General features: G+C 45.4%; 2 long non-coding RNA genes across 2 annotated transcripts; one reads left to right on the forward strand and one right to left on the reverse strand.

Moving 5' to 3' along the window:
* The first annotated feature begins 5,026 nt into the window (after nt 1-5,026).
* LOC141754074 (uncharacterized) lies at nt 5,027-11,748 on the forward strand. The gene is made up of 2 exons (XR_012590557.1): nt 5,027-5,268; nt 11,305-11,748. It is a non-coding gene; the product is annotated as an uncharacterized LOC141754074 (long non-coding RNA).
* LOC141754073 (uncharacterized) lies at nt 7,563-9,339 on the reverse strand. The gene is made up of 2 exons (XR_012590556.1): nt 8,264-9,339; nt 7,563-7,999 (listed from the first exon to the last, which is right to left on the reverse strand). It is a non-coding gene; the product is annotated as an uncharacterized LOC141754073 (long non-coding RNA).
* Nucleotides 11,749-12,254: the final 506 nt, after the last annotated feature.

Below are 12,254 nucleotides of genomic sequence, written 5' to 3' on the forward strand. Positions count from 1 at the left end.
CATAGTTACCATCTGTCTTAGCAACTGTGTGTCTCCTGCATAGTTAGGAATGTACTGTCTGGAATAACCAGTTAGACCTAGAAATGATAACATTTCCTTCACTGTTTGTGGTTTTGGGTGATGAGCATTGAGAGAGCAGAGTGGGGGTTGGGCACTGGTGTGACTTGAGTCAACACCTCCTCGTTTATGACTCTAAGGTCATGAGCCATTCGATATGAGCCACTGGGTTTTATTACAGGGAGGATGGGTGTGTTCCATTGAGAATACGATTTTCTTAACACCCCTGCTTTTATTAGGCCCTCAATGGTAGGAGAGATCCCTTGTGCTGCTTCTTTACACATAGTTCCTAAGTCTTTTGCTTGATGTTTTGGAGCTAATGCTAATGATATATGGGGAACTGCATAAGAGGAGAGACGGTACCATTCTTGTGGTTCTGGAGTCAGGGATACTACAGCCGCCACCCCTTGTGGTCCTATGATAATATCTTTTACCTGAATACCCCACTCCTTATCAGCTAATTGTTGTTGAAATTCATCTTGATATTGTAAGTCACTTTCCCTGTCATAATTTAGTGTGCAGTGGGGAGGATCAGGAACGGGGAGATAGTGATGAAGGGCTCGAATCCATGGTTGCCACTGTAGATAAAAGACCAGTAGAGGGTTTGGGTCGTCCAAGAGAACCCAATATATCTCAGCCATGGGTTCTATGTCCTGTGGGTCTGATAGTTCTTTTAACATCATTTGATGTGTTTTCCCTGCTGACCCGGAACAGTGTACTATCTGTCCATTCGGGAATTCCACTGATATTCCTTCCTTGGAACAATGTACTGACGCTCCCAGTGCAGCCAGCACATCTCTTCCCAAAAGATCTCTAGGACATTCTGGTGCATATAAAAAAGAATGCATCAAACTCTGAGTTCCATTTTTAACAGTGAGGGGTACCGTAAAAGGTAACTGTTGTTCCTGGCCGGAAAACCCTAAAACAGACACATAGTGAGAGGATAGTTGGCACTGTGGTTCTGCCATGGTTGAATACCGGGTTCCGGTATCCACCATGAACCATCTTCTTTTTCCGTTCACTGTTAATTGTAAGCAAGGTTCGGCCAATCCCTGCTCTTTTCTGCTTTCTAGGCTTCCCTATAGTCCCCAGGGAGGGGGCTGTTGATAGAGGGCAGCCTGAACTGGTGCGTACTGCTGGTTGGGAGCCTGTGGGGGTGGGGGTGGCCCACCCCACCCTGACTCTGCTGCTGGTTGTTGCTAGTTGGGGCATTCCCTCACCCAATGGTCCATGCTTCCACATATGAAGCAACCTCCTCCTCCAGGGGGTCCTCCTCTTCCTCTGCCTCGTCCTCCCCCCCTTCCTCTTCCTCTATTCTGTCCCTGTCTGTTCTGATAAGGTGCATATTGAAACGGGGCAGGTGGTGGGGGGCCATACTTTAGGACTGCAGCCCTGAATGGGTGTTGGTGATTTACTTTATCTGGATTATGTCCAGATGCATCTGCCCATTCTTTCCTACACCTATTTAGGTATTGTCTTCCTGATTCATCTGGTTTAATTTTGAACACCAAGCTATGCAATTTACCCGCTGGTATGGGATATTTTGCCCTTATACTGTCCCCTAAAGGAGTGGCACATCTTGCCCATGGTCTGTCATCATTTACTATATTGGTTTGTGCTTCTTCCTCTAATTCTCTTTGAGTCCACACTGACACTCCTGCCCCTCCCATACATCACCCATGGAGAGTTCCATACCCCGAGTCTGCGCGTCCAATGCTCTTAACCATGCTCCTCCTCCTTCTGTTATCTCGGGCATTAAAGCCAAAATAGCCCCTTTATCTCCAGCCCCAAATGGCTGATATCGTGGGCCATTGATACTCTGGATTATTGGGAGCATATGCTCTTTACCTGTTTTCATTACTTTATTATCTTTTCCTCGTCTTCTCAAATCATACCCATGTAGTGGCCCACCATCGGTGTCTAATTGGGCAGTAAATCGTCCAGACAGTATACCAGGCCCACGGTCGGGACTTGTCCCCCTCTCATCCGATTGAGGTTCCTCCTCAGATTTTTGCCAATGAAACTGTTCCTTACCATCTTCCCTTTTTCTATCATTTTCCCTCCTTAACCTCTCTCTTTCTCTACTAGATGTATACATAGGTCCCGACCTATGGCACAAACTAGATGTGGTGGATGTACCACCATCCTCACTCCAGCTGTCCCTTCCACATGCTCCCTCTATGTCTTGCTCTTCCCTTTCTTCCGCTATCCTTCTTCTTCTTAGTTCCTCCCACATTCTATCCTCCTCCTCCTCGTTACGTTTCTTTTCATCCTTCTCTTTCTTTCTTCTTCTTTTCCCCTGCTCAGTTTCTTCTTCATCTACCCACCTGTTTTCTAAGTCTACAGGAATGTCTCGTTCTACTATCCTAGACAATCTCATCATTCCTACTTCTAGTTCTAACCTGCGAGTCCTTCTTTCTAAGTCTCTCCTACTCTCCGTATCATTGGGGTCCTCTTCTAACCATAGTCTGCCCCCCTTTACTTGAAACTGAGGCATTTGGACAGTCACGAGAGGTTTAGGAGGGTCGGGCACATCAGCCGCTGGGGGAGGGGGTGGGGGAGGGAAGTCTTTGTCATCATATGGGGGAGGTGTAGTTGGTGTTTCTCTCATTACCATTTGATGTTGTGGCATGGGGGGAGGATAGGGGAATGGGCCGGAATAATCATCTAGTTTAGGGTAGAGAGTACTCTCTGTTCTATGCTGTTGTTTTTCTTTTTTAGAAGACCATTGATGGCCTAATTCAGTCACTGAGGCTTGATAAATGCCGTTTATTTTAGCTAAAGTTTTTGCTTGGTTCTCAACGTCTTTTTGGGCTTTCTCTTTTTTTTTTTTAAAATACCGCTTTGTTCCACCGTTTTTCTACTTTGGGCCAAGAGTTCCCGCTGTTTTAGTATGGCTTCTCGTACTGCTGGGGTAAAAGCTGATTTAGAGGAGTTTTCCGGGAACTCCTTATTCTCTATCATTCCTTTAAACCATGCATCCATCCCCTCTGTCTCTTTTCCCCTTATCTCTGGGTCAAAGGTACATATCGCATTCATTCTTACTTTCGCCCACTGTTGGCCGAAGGTTAACCCACTTTTGTTACAACCGCCTTTCTCCTCCCAATCTTTGTCAAATTCTCCGTCCATTCTGTCCAGTACTATTTCACACAGGTTTCAAAGTTTATGACAGTAACTAGATTCAGAGTAAATGGGTCGTTATGCCCCTCGCTGTGATTCTACCAACATAAGCTTCTACTAGACACTTTGATGTTCTAGCGATGTTGGCCCAGTATCAACAGTAAGTTTTAATTTTCCTCTGAATACTAGTTATTAATGTACACTCATACAGGCGCTTCCAAGCGCTATTTTTACTAACCTCTAACGTCCCAGACGTTACTAAACTAGCGCTCCAAGCGCACTACTCTAGCGCTCCAAGCGCAGCGTTCCAAACGCTTTTCTAACGTCCCAGACGTTTACTAAAAGGGCAACTTTCCTCCTTTTAGTTTTCAAACAGTAGTGATATCAGAGTAATTGGGTCGTTATGCCCCCACAACAGATCCCACCAAACACAGGCTTCTACTGACGGTTGCCCGTCAGCGGTGCAGGCACGGTATCTGAGGCAGTTTTAAATTTCCTCTGATGACACTATTAATGCAGTTTATTAGTGTTCCCAACACCACATTTAGATCCCAGATCTATAAAGGACTCAAACCTTTTTTAGGCTCCCAGAGCCTTTTAGGATCCCTGATCCTTTCAACTGTGCAACTTGATGCTAAAGTCAAACAGAGATGTGTCTTACTCAGCAAGAGAGATGAAATTTAGAGCCTATGCCAATATGCAGATTTGATTTAACAGGTTCTGCTTACCTTTTGCCTTGTAGTGGGATCCCTTATCTCTCTCTCACTGAGTCGTCCAGTCTCTGGCTCGCGTCACTCTTTCTGAAGATCACGTCGGGGTCACCAAATTGAAGGAATTCTCCCTCAGAGAATCGTCACCTTCATGCGTGTTGGTTTATCTTCTAGGCAGCTGCAAGCTCAGAGTTAAAATCATAAAAGATTGCTAATTAAGTTACATTAGTATCAATTTATTCCGCACATATATTCATCAAAGTTGCACAGAGTTATTAACAGAAGTTCTGGATTCATCAATGTGTCCCTGATACCATGTAATACAGTGTTCAGTTCGCAGTGAATGAGCCCCGAGCTTTGCTATACGTTTACCTTTATACATTCACAGGTGAACCCTGGGGGGGGGGGGGTCAGGCTTTCTGCAGACCCAGTACTTTTCCACCCTATGTCACAATACATTTACAGGCCCACTCAACATTCCATCACGAAATCATTCATGTGATCATTATAGCCTCCTCTTACATCAGTCACTTATCTGTAGACAGTCTAAGCCTAGTATTTGACACCAAACTCGCTAAACTCACAACATAATTAAGTTTGCTACAGAACAACAGTTTTATCAGGATATATTTCCAACACCACACTGCCCACACTGCCCCACAGTACGGGCATGTTCGCTGGAAAGGAAATTAATGTTTATTTTAAATAATGGTTCAAAAGTTCACTTCATTTATTGACTGCAGTTATCAATGAAGTTTGATCGGCATTACATGGATAAAGACACATTTTCCGAACAGACGGACACTCTTCAGTGTTGGATTTATTATGTACAAAAGTGCTTACAATGACCTGCAATAACCTGATTGTTGGATTTGTTGTGCATGAAGTGTTTGCGAGGACAGGGAGGATGCACATTCTGTTCTTTTGCAAGGTCAAGGAGAGAATGGAGTCAGAAGAAGAAACAAAAAAGAAGATATGCAGCAAAAACATCACGTGCCATAAGCTCATGAATATTGATTTGTGTAAAGCTTAAATACGCTGGATCAGGGATAGCTCGGGGTTCAGACTTCACGAACTGACCCATGCACTGTATGTTGTCAGGGACACGTGGACTGGATCCAGATATCTGTATACTCTTTTATTTTTACTTATGCAACATTGATTGTTCGGAATAAATTGTATTATTATGCTTTAACCCGTCTGTTTGGAAAATCTCTTTGTCATACAAGATTAACCAACACGTAACTGGGCCTTGACCTCTTGGAGGTAGAAGGCCAGTTCCTTCAGTTGGTGACCCTGACGTGATCTTCGGCATTGAGAAGCGTGTCCAAAGGACGGACAGACCGGCGAGAGAGAGAAAGGGATCCCTGAAATCTTAAAGGTAAGCAGAACCTGTTGTATCGAACTCTGCATATTGGCTTACTCTAAATTATCTCTCTTGTTGTGCTGAATCTCCTTTGTAGTGATAAATGTTGCAGAAGTAAAGACTTTTAGTAAAAACTGGAAGGAGGAAAAGCTGCCCTTTAGTGAAGCTTAAAGGAGGAAAGCTGCCCTTTTAGTGAAACTGAAAGGAGGAAAGCTGCCCCTTTGGTAAAACTGAAAGGAGGAAAGCTGCCCTTTTGGTGGAACTGAAAGGAGGAAAGCTGCCCTTTTAGTAACAACTGGAAGGAGGAAAGCTGCCCTTTTAGTAGCGTGTAAAACTATAAGGATTAAAGCTGCCCTTTTAGTGAAAACTAGGAGGAGGAAAGCTGCCCTTTTAGTAACGAAAACTGGAAGGATTAAAGCTGCCCTTTTAGTGAAAACTAGGAGGAGGAAAGCTGCCCTTTTAGTAGCGTGTAAAACTAAGAGGAGGAAAGCTGCCCTTTTAGTAGCGTATAAAACTGTAAGGATTAAAGCTGCCCTTTTAGTGAAAACTGGGAGGAGGAAAGCTGCCCTTTTAGTAACGAAAACTGGAAGGATTAAAGCTGCCCTTTTAATGAAAACTGGGAGGAGGAAAGCTGCCCTTTTAGTAGCGTGTAAAAATAACGCCTGTATGAGTGTACATTAATAACTAGTATTCAGAGGAAAATTAAAACTTACTGTTGATACTAGGCCAACATCGCTGGAACATCAAAGTGTCCAGTAGAAGCTTATGTTGGTAGGATCACAGCGAGGGGCATAGCGACCCATTTACTCTGAGTCTAGTTACTGTCATAAACTGAATAAACCTGTTTGAAATAGTACTGGACAGAATGGACGGAGAATTTGACAAAGACTGTGAGGAACGGGGTGGCTGTGGGCCTCCCCGTTTATCATTTGGACAGCAATGGGTTAAAGTCAGGACCAATGTAATCTGTACATTTGATCCCAAGACTAGAAATAAAGAGACTCAAGACCTAGATGAGTGGTATAACATGACAGTGAAGGAAGGGCATTTTCCAGCCACGGGAAGTGAAGCCAAATTCATGCCAGTGATGAGAGCATCACAGGTGGTTCATAGAAAGCTGCTGCAAGCAGGACAAGACAAAGAAAAGGAACATATGTTTGTAAGGAGGAAATTGAGGAAGAAAGAAGACGAGTTGGCAAGTAAATTGGTAAAATATAATGTGATACAGATGGCTGCACTATCAGCCTTAGGCAGCCAGACGAAAGCCACCCACGCAAAAACCGCTGAAGCAAAACCACTAGTGAAACCCTCACCCAGTCCTAGCGCACCCCCACCACCAAACCCACATACTAGCCAGCCGCCACATTACATGTCCCTCCATCAGCAGTACCCACCTGGCCCAAATCCCAACCCCCCTCCTTATCCTCCTCCTACCCCTAGTCCGGTACCAACCCCACAGGACAGTGATTATACAAACGAAGTTATGGCACCATTGTTTCAAGTGTTAGGTGGTACTTTGGAACTTTAACCCCTACGCTACCTCCTTCGGTAATGCTATTAGACAAAAGTATCCCATACCAGCGGGCAAGCTCCACAGCTTGGTGTTTAAGATTAAGAACGGGGAGAGTGGACGCACGTTCATAGAAAGAGCAAAGACAGAGTGGGCGGGGGCTACGGGGGTGAACCCAGATAAAGAATCACAGCAGTCTCTGTTCAGAATAGCTCTGTTAAAACATGCTCCGGAAGGAGTTAAGAGAAAGATGCAAGAGAATCCAGATATGGCAGGGGCAAAATCATCAAGATGGGAAACACATTTCTGCCATCATCAGGATGCAGAAACCATGGAGGAGGAAGAGGAAAATGAGTCATTAAAAGAGATGGTAGCTCAGTTGACTAAATTACAGTTGGCAGATGCACGGACTCGTGCAACAGATAAGAAAAAGGGAGGGAAAGAGAAAGATACCCAGATGGCTCAAATTGTAACACCAGCTCCAGCCCCGCCACAGAATCCTTATCCACTGCAGGGCCCGCCACAGGCTATGTATCAACCCCAGTATCATGTTCCTTACCAAGCTGCCCCATATCAGCAGCCCCCTTATCATGGAGGCCGGAATAGAGGCAGAGGGAGAGGAGGAGGCAGGGGGAGGGGGTATGCCCAACCAAAAGGAGGCAGTTGTTACATCTGCGAAAGCCCGGATCACTGGGCACGTGACTGTCCTCAGAAACAACAACAGCAGATGAGAGGGCCTCCACAGCAGTCATATCAGCCAACAATACAGACTCTACCAAACCAACAGCTAGCTCCAATGCAGGCATACAGCGGGTACTCTGCGCAGGGACCTCCACCTGGTCCATATACACCAGGAATGTTCCCATAGGGGTGCCCGACGGAGATGGAGGGGCAGGGGCTGGCAGAGCCCTGTCTCCAGTTGACAGTGAACGGAAAACGAAGATGGTTCATGGTGGATACGGGAGCACGTTACTCCACCTTAGCTGAACCTATGTGTTCCCTTTCCTCTCACTATGTTTCCGTTTTGGGATTTTCCGGCACTGAACAAAGACTGCCTTTTACTGTTCCCCTTCCTGTCCGGCTTGGGAGACAGGTGATGGAGCACCCCTTTTTGTATGCACCTGATTGTCCACGTGATCTCCTGGGAAGAGATGTTTTGGCAGCACTGGGGGCTTCTGTACATTGTTCACCAGAAGCTGTGATAGTGAGTTTCCCCGGAGGAGAAGAAATGGTGTGCTCCTCGCCCTCCAGTGCTGATCGCATGTGCATGTTGAGTCCTGATACCTCACCTGATGCCCCACCACCCTGTGCGGACATATATTGGACCCTGCTAGCCGACAGAAACCCTCTGATTGACTTTTACAACATGTGGCAACCATGGATTAGGGCTCTACACCCTTACCTCCCTGTTCCCGATCCTCCCCACTGCACTCTGAATTATGACAGAAATAATGATCTTACGTATCAAGATGAGTTTCAACAGAACCTGTTAGATACAACCTGGGGGATAGGGGTAAGAGATGTTTATATAGCACCAGCAGGAGTAGCAGCCGCAGTAAAACTAACCCCAGCACAAGAACAATGGTATCGCATGTCAGAAGAAGCTGTTCCCCATGTGTCCCTAGCCATAGCTCCAAAACATCAGGCTAAAGACTTAGGCCCCATGGTTAAAGCAGCAGTCGCTCTGACAGACTGGGTTCCCACTTCCCTTTTGGGGGTTTCAATCTCACCATCCTCTAACATATATAGACTCTCCTTTTACAATGCAGTGTCAGGTATTTGCAAACATGAGTTACTAACACGCCACCACGGTAGGGAGATGTTAGATGGTGAAGGAGCCACTTCCATGTTGGCAGCTCTCCCTTCCTCACTGTGGTCTACGGGCCCCTTTGATGTTGGCAGGTGCAGCATGGAACCGGTAACTTTCGAGATGAATACTTACTGCCCTATCTGGAGACCTCAGTATAAGCATAAAGTGGAAGCAGCCCAGGGTATCTCCCCTACGATTGAAGGACTGATAAAGGCGGGAGTATTAAGAAAATCTTACTCTCAGTGGAACACTCCCATTTTGCCAGTAATCAAACCCTCCGGCTCATACAGAATGGCTCATGATTTAAGAGCCATCAATGAGCTGGTTTTGACTCCTGTTACACCAGTACCGAACCCCCACTCTGCTCTCTCGATGCTCACCCCAGCCCATACATCTTTCACATGTATAGATTTGGCTAACGCCTTCTTTTGCCTGCCCTTAGCAGATCATTTACAGGACATTTTCTCATTTACATATGAAGGCCAAAGGCTGACATATAATGTGTTACCACAGGGGTTTATACTCTCCCCCTCTATTTTTAATGAAACTTTGAGAACTCACTTAGCCGGCCTTGAACTCCCTGAGGGGTGTTTTATTGTACAATATGTAGATGACTTGTTAGTGGCCGCACCCTCGGCTGAGGTATGCCTGTCACTAACTCATGCATTGTTATTGAGGTTACATAACTACGGTTACAAAGTCTCAAAGGAAAAACTTCAGTGTTGCCGCGCACAAGTTTTGTTCCTAGGTAGAATGGTGTCAGCAAAGGGCAGCTCATCGTGACTCAATACTCCACCATCCGAAACCACAGACAGTAAAAGAGATGTTATCATTCTTAGGGCTGACTGGGTATTCAAGACAATACATCCCTGACTATGCAGGCGACACTCAGTTACTCAGACAAATGGTAACCATGGCTGGAATGAGAAATCTCACCGCTGAGCTAGAATGGTCTACAGAGGCCGAGGAGGTGTTTATCCACCTCAAGCAGGAAATGGCAGAGGCCGCAGCACTCGCTCTCCCAGATTACTCCCAACCATTCCATCTGGATGTCTCAGAGCAGCTTAGTACAGCCCATGGTGTCTTATATCAGAAACACAGAGGAGCTAGGAACGTATTGTACTATTGTAGCATTTTGCTAGACACACAAGAACAGAGAGCCAGCCCCTGTGTCAGATATGCAGCTGCTCTGGCAAAAATTGTAGACAAAGTAGGTCATATAGTCATGCACCATCCTCTACAGATTCTGACCTCTCACAGCACTGTAACATATGTCACATCCTCCTGTTTCACTCTCACCCCCCTCAGACAGACCAAGATCTTACAAGTACTCTCGAAACCACACATCTCCTTTGTACATGAGGGCTGTAATATGGCTGACAATATGACTGATGGCGAGAAGCACTTCTGTGCAGAAAAATCGCTGCCCTTTGTAAAACTAAGGCTAGACTTAGAAAACTCCCCTTTAACGGAAACTGACCTTAGCTTATTTACAGATGGTTGCTGTTTCCGTCATCCCACCGAAGGGTTAAAAGCAGGTTATGCTGTGGTGTCTATGAATACAGCAAAAGAGGAACCATGTACTCTCGATCACGGTCCTCTTGATGGGAAACAATCTGCTCAGGCAGCAGAACTTACGGCTGTAGTTTGTGCTCTGCGGTTAGCGGAAGGGAAGGCAGTGAATATTTTCACAGACTCTGCGTATGTGTGCAATGCAATTCACAGAGATATGTCTGGCTGGGTGCAAGCGGGTTTTAAGACTAGTCAGAATAAACCTATGGCTCATGAGGAGTTGATGAAAGAGTTGTTGGAAGCAATACAGTTACCACAGAGGGTAGCTGTGATCAAAGTGAAAGGACACAGTCAGGGCACTGATTTAGAGAGTATAGGAAACGAAGCAGCTGATGCAGCCGCTAAAAAGGCGGCAGGGTATTTACCTACTATGATGGTCATGACCACAGCAGATCTCGGTTCTGAGATAACTGATTTCTCCATTATACAAGCTCAAGAATCTGCCACAGCAGCAGAACGAACCATCTGGGAAGATAAGGGAGCTATAGAACAGTTTGATGGTATATGGTATAACGGAGATCAAATAGTTATGCCCCCCTGTTGGATGTCCTCAATATTGACTCAGACTCATGGACTTGACCATAAAAGCCACAAACAGATGTTACGAGATCTCCGCCACTGGTGGATTCCCCGGAAACATGCTACTATAACTGACTTTTTGACTAAGTGTGACGTATGTAGTACATGTAACATCAGACCTACCATCACTCCTAGGGCAGGAAAACATCCTTCTCCCACTGCCCCGGGACAGGAAATCTTTATGGATTTCACAGATATGGGAGTAAGGGCTGGGGGGAAAAGATTCCTCCTAGTAATTGTGGACGCATTTTCACGTTGGGTTGAGGCCTACCCTACGGGAAAAGAGGACGCAAAATCAGTCATTAAATGTCTGGTGAATGAGTACATTCCGAAACATGGGTTTCCTAAATTGATCAGGTCAGATAATGGTTCACATTTCAAAAATAAAGACCTGCAATCTGTTGAAAAGGCTCTGGGACTACAACACAAATTTGGCACTGTGTATCATCCACAATAACAGGACTCGCACCATTTGAGCTTACGTGTGGCCGACCTTTCCCAGGGCCGTCCCAAAACCCCTGTCCCCTTCCTGACCTCGGTTACAGACCATACTATTTGAAGGTTAATGCTCTTGTGTCAGCTCTCTCCTATACAGGTGACAAACCTGTCACCCCTGTCACAGAGGACGTTCCAGGACCTGACCCCGGACCCCCGGAACACCTTTGGTTGAAGGTGTTAAAGAGGAAGTGGTCGGAGCCACGTTGGACAGGCCGACACAAGGTTCTGGCCAGAACTGCAACAGCTGTGCAGCTTGCAGGAAAAGGACTCAACTGGTGGCACCTAACACAGTGCTCCAGCAGCAGGACAGGACCTGAAGCAGAGGAGGCAGCCCCACAAGGAGCCCAGGCTACGTGAAAAGAGGGTCACGTATATTTTTTATTTTTCATATACTGTATAAACTGTGACTGTGATGAGATACACATAAGGGAAAGAAGGTTACAAGGTCTTGCCTGTATTTACAGTTAAATCAGGCTAACATGGTTGTTTAGGTGAACTCATTTAGGTGGTTTTTGAAAAAACATTATATATCACATTGTATTAAAAATTGTTGCTTAGAATAAATGCTAAAATAGACAAAAATAGATAAAAAGAGAAACCAGGGGTGGGGAGAATCCACCAGAGAGAAATTTCACTTCCTTTCCCAAACCAGTATAAAATAGGACCACCCAGATAAAAGAAGGCTAAACCAAGATTATAAAGAATGATGTAGTGAGGTAGCTCCCCTAATGAATATAAACTAGCTGACCAAATAGCTGCAGGTTTTGAAAACATACCTATAATAAGTGCTCTATTCCCTATCACTCCTAACAAAAATGTTGACCGCATTAACTACATCCACTATAATGTTCTCCGTTTGACTAATCTAACCCGTGATGCAATTGCCGGACTAGCTGAACAAATGGCTCCTACGTCACTGATGGTGATCCAAAATAGAATGGCATTAGATATGCTGCTGGCAGAGAAAGGCGGTGTATGCTCAATGTTCCAAGACTCATGTTGTATTTTCATCCCTAACAATACAGCGCCGGA

This window comes from Sebastes fasciatus, chromosome 17 (genome assembly GCF_043250625.1).
Source record: "Sebastes fasciatus isolate fSebFas1 chromosome 17, fSebFas1.pri, whole genome shotgun sequence".
Taxonomy (NCBI): domain Eukaryota; kingdom Metazoa; phylum Chordata; class Actinopteri; order Perciformes; family Sebastidae; genus Sebastes; species Sebastes fasciatus.